Genomic DNA, 3,171 nt, shown 5'->3' with positions numbered 1-3,171 from the left:
CTGTCAGTGCAGTCCTGGTCAAAGAAGAGGACGGACAACAACACCCTGTCTATTACGTAAGTAAAAGTCTATTGGATGCAGAGATCAGGTATGGCCTACATGAAAAATATGTTTTAGCTTTAATTATGAGTTGCACAAAATTAAGACCATACTTTGAAAGCCACCCTATAATAGTCACAACCAATCTTCCTATCAAGTCTGTACTTAGGAAGCCAGAATTGTCCGGACGAATGTGCAAATGTTCAGTCCAGCTAAGCACGTACAACATAAAATTTGAACCAAGGACAGCAATTAAGTCACAAGCACTAGCAGATTTTGTGGCTGATTTTAGTCCGACCCTAGAACCCGACCTAATAAAAGAAGTAAATAAACTGACCAGCGACCAAATAGACCTAGAATGGACCCTATTTGTCGATGGTGCAGCCAACATGAGGGGCACAGGCCTGGGGGTAGTACTAAAATCGCCACTGAGGGATAAGATAGTACAAGCTATAAGCTGTGCATTTGAAGCTACCAACAATGAGGCGGAATATGAAGCCTTAATAGCTGGATTAAAGGTATGTATTGATCTTGGTGTGCAAAACCTAAAGGTACGTACTGATTCCCTTCTTATTTCAAACCAAGTAAATGGAATATACACTGCAAAAGACTCAAAAATGATGCTTTATTTAGAAGCTGTCCAGAAGTTAAAAGAGAAACTCCGCAATTTTAATATTGACCAAATTCCCAGGGACTTGAATACCCAGGCCGATGCCTTAGCCGGCCTAGGATCTAACTTCAGTCTCCTCGATTTTGACAAAATACCCATCGTACATTTATTAGAACCTGCAATAAATAAGCAAGATGAAAGTTTCCCAATATATGTTGCCAACTCTTGGACAAAACCTTACTACGATTTGCTACAACAGGGAATCCTTTCCCTAAATAAGCAAGATGCCAGGGCACTAAAAATAAAAGCTGCTTCATATACTATCATTAACAACGTGCTTTTTAAGAAATCGCAGGCAGGGCCATACCTTAGATGCCTGGAACCACAAGAAGCTGAACAGATATTATCAGAAATACATGAAGGATACTGTGAGAATCATAAAGGCGGAAGGAGCCTGGCAAGCAAGGTACTCAGAACAGGCTATTATTGGCCCACCTTGAGGGCCGATTGCCTGGATTTCAGCTCTAAATGCGAAGCTTGCCAGATTCATAGACCATATATCCATCAGCCATCTGAGGAACTACATTCCATATCCGCACCCTGGCCATTTATGAAGTGGGGCATGGATATAGTAGGGAAACTACCTCAAGCACCCGGACAAAAAGTTTTCATGCTAGCAATGACTGACTACTTCTCCAAGTGGATAGAAGCTGATTCATACAGGCAAGTCAAGGAAAAGGATGTCATAGCTTTCATCAAACACAACATCATATGTAGATATGGCATCCCCTTTGAAATAGTCTGCGACAATGGCACGCAATTCGTGGGAAAAAGAACAGCAACCTTCTGTGCTCAATGAAACATCAACCTGGTAACCTCCACGCCAGGATATCCAAAAGCTAACGGCCAGGCAGAATCCAGTAACAAAGTAATAATCAGCTGGATAAAGAAGAAGTTAGAAAGAAGGAAAGGTAGATGGGCTGAAGAGCTCCCCTTGGTCCTCTAGGCTGACAGAACCACTCCTAAAACAGCCACAGGCCAAACACTCTACTCCTTGGTCTATGGATGTGAAGCAGTAATCCCAGCTGAGGTCGACATTCCATCAGCCAGGTGCAGCCTGAACACAATAACGAGCAATATACGTCTAATGGAGGACAACCTGGACTTAACGGAAGAGCTAAGAGATGCAACCAGCATTAGATTGGCAGCATATCATCAAACAGTTGCAAAAAGCTACAACAAGACCGTCAAAGCTAGAGTATTCAGGGTAGGAGATCTTGTCCTCAGGAAAGTCTTTCAAAACACAAAAGAGAAGAATGCTGGCAAATTGGCCCCAACCTGGGAAGGACCCTACCTGATTGACCCAATAGTCGGCCAAGGAGCTTATAGATTACAAACCTTGGACGGTGAAATGATCCCAAGAGCTTGGAATATTGCACACTTAAAACTATTTCACATATAAAATATATCTCTCGGTCCAGGTATAATTTTCATCTTCACATTTCTTGCCTGACCTGATGTGAAACTAAATGTATGATACTTGCCATTATATGAATAAATGCCTTATATAATTTCTTCTATTATGTGCTCAAGTACTTGTCAATATTCTCATATTTCCATTTACCGAATAGAATCTTCAATATCTGTTTTACATACTGCACTTTACTTAAAACAAATCTTAAAGATTGGGGGCCACCCCACTGACATCCAACTGATACCCAACTTTCAGTTGCAAAAACAGGCCTTAAAAAATCGAGCTCAACTTAATATACAAACCTGGAAAACCTTTTCCTGGCTTGTATAACATAGATGGGTCATAAGCCCTCCAGACAGGCAGGGGACATAAGCCCTCCAGACAGGCAATAACCCCACCCATAACACAATGAACTGCCAGATCCAGCACAAATAACTGGCCCGATCCAGTCGAATAACTGGCCAGATCCAGTACACAACCAACACTACAAATATACCTTATCAAAAAACAAAAAGAAACAAAGACCAAATATTTATTCAAAACCAAAAGAAAATATCCATCCAAAAAAGCTAGCCTTACCACATACCTAATAAATATTCATTCCAGAGACATCCCCCCTGGATGGGCCAAAACAAAAAGGAAAAACAAAAATCTAAGCAGGCTTCGAGCCAGTAACCGACTCACAACAAGCCACCATTTCCTGATCACCAGATTTCTCCTTGGAAGCAGGAGAATCCACTTCTTCTTCATGACCCATATTGGCCAAATCAGGATACTGGGTGTCTAGAGCTGTCTCATCCCGGTCCAGATCCCAATTAGCCCGGTCAGATTCCGGATCCCTCATAGCATCAACCGGCCTTTCCCAAAGAAGTACTGAGCGGCATCAGCAAGCCGCGCCTCCACTAGTTCCTTTTCAGCACCAAGCTCTTCATTTTTTCTCACCTGATCCTACATTGCCGCTTCTCGCGACCCGGCTCTTCCTTGATCCCTCGTTCTTCCCTTACACCTCCAACTCTTGCCCGACAACCTTCTCGGCGTTTTTGCAGCC

The sequence above is a fragment of the Silene latifolia genome, chromosome Y (assembly GCF_048544455.1).
Source record: "Silene latifolia isolate original U9 population chromosome Y, ASM4854445v1, whole genome shotgun sequence".
NCBI classification, from domain to species: Eukaryota; Viridiplantae; Streptophyta; class Magnoliopsida; order Caryophyllales; family Caryophyllaceae; genus Silene; species Silene latifolia.
Note: the sequence above shows the minus strand (reverse complement) of the source record.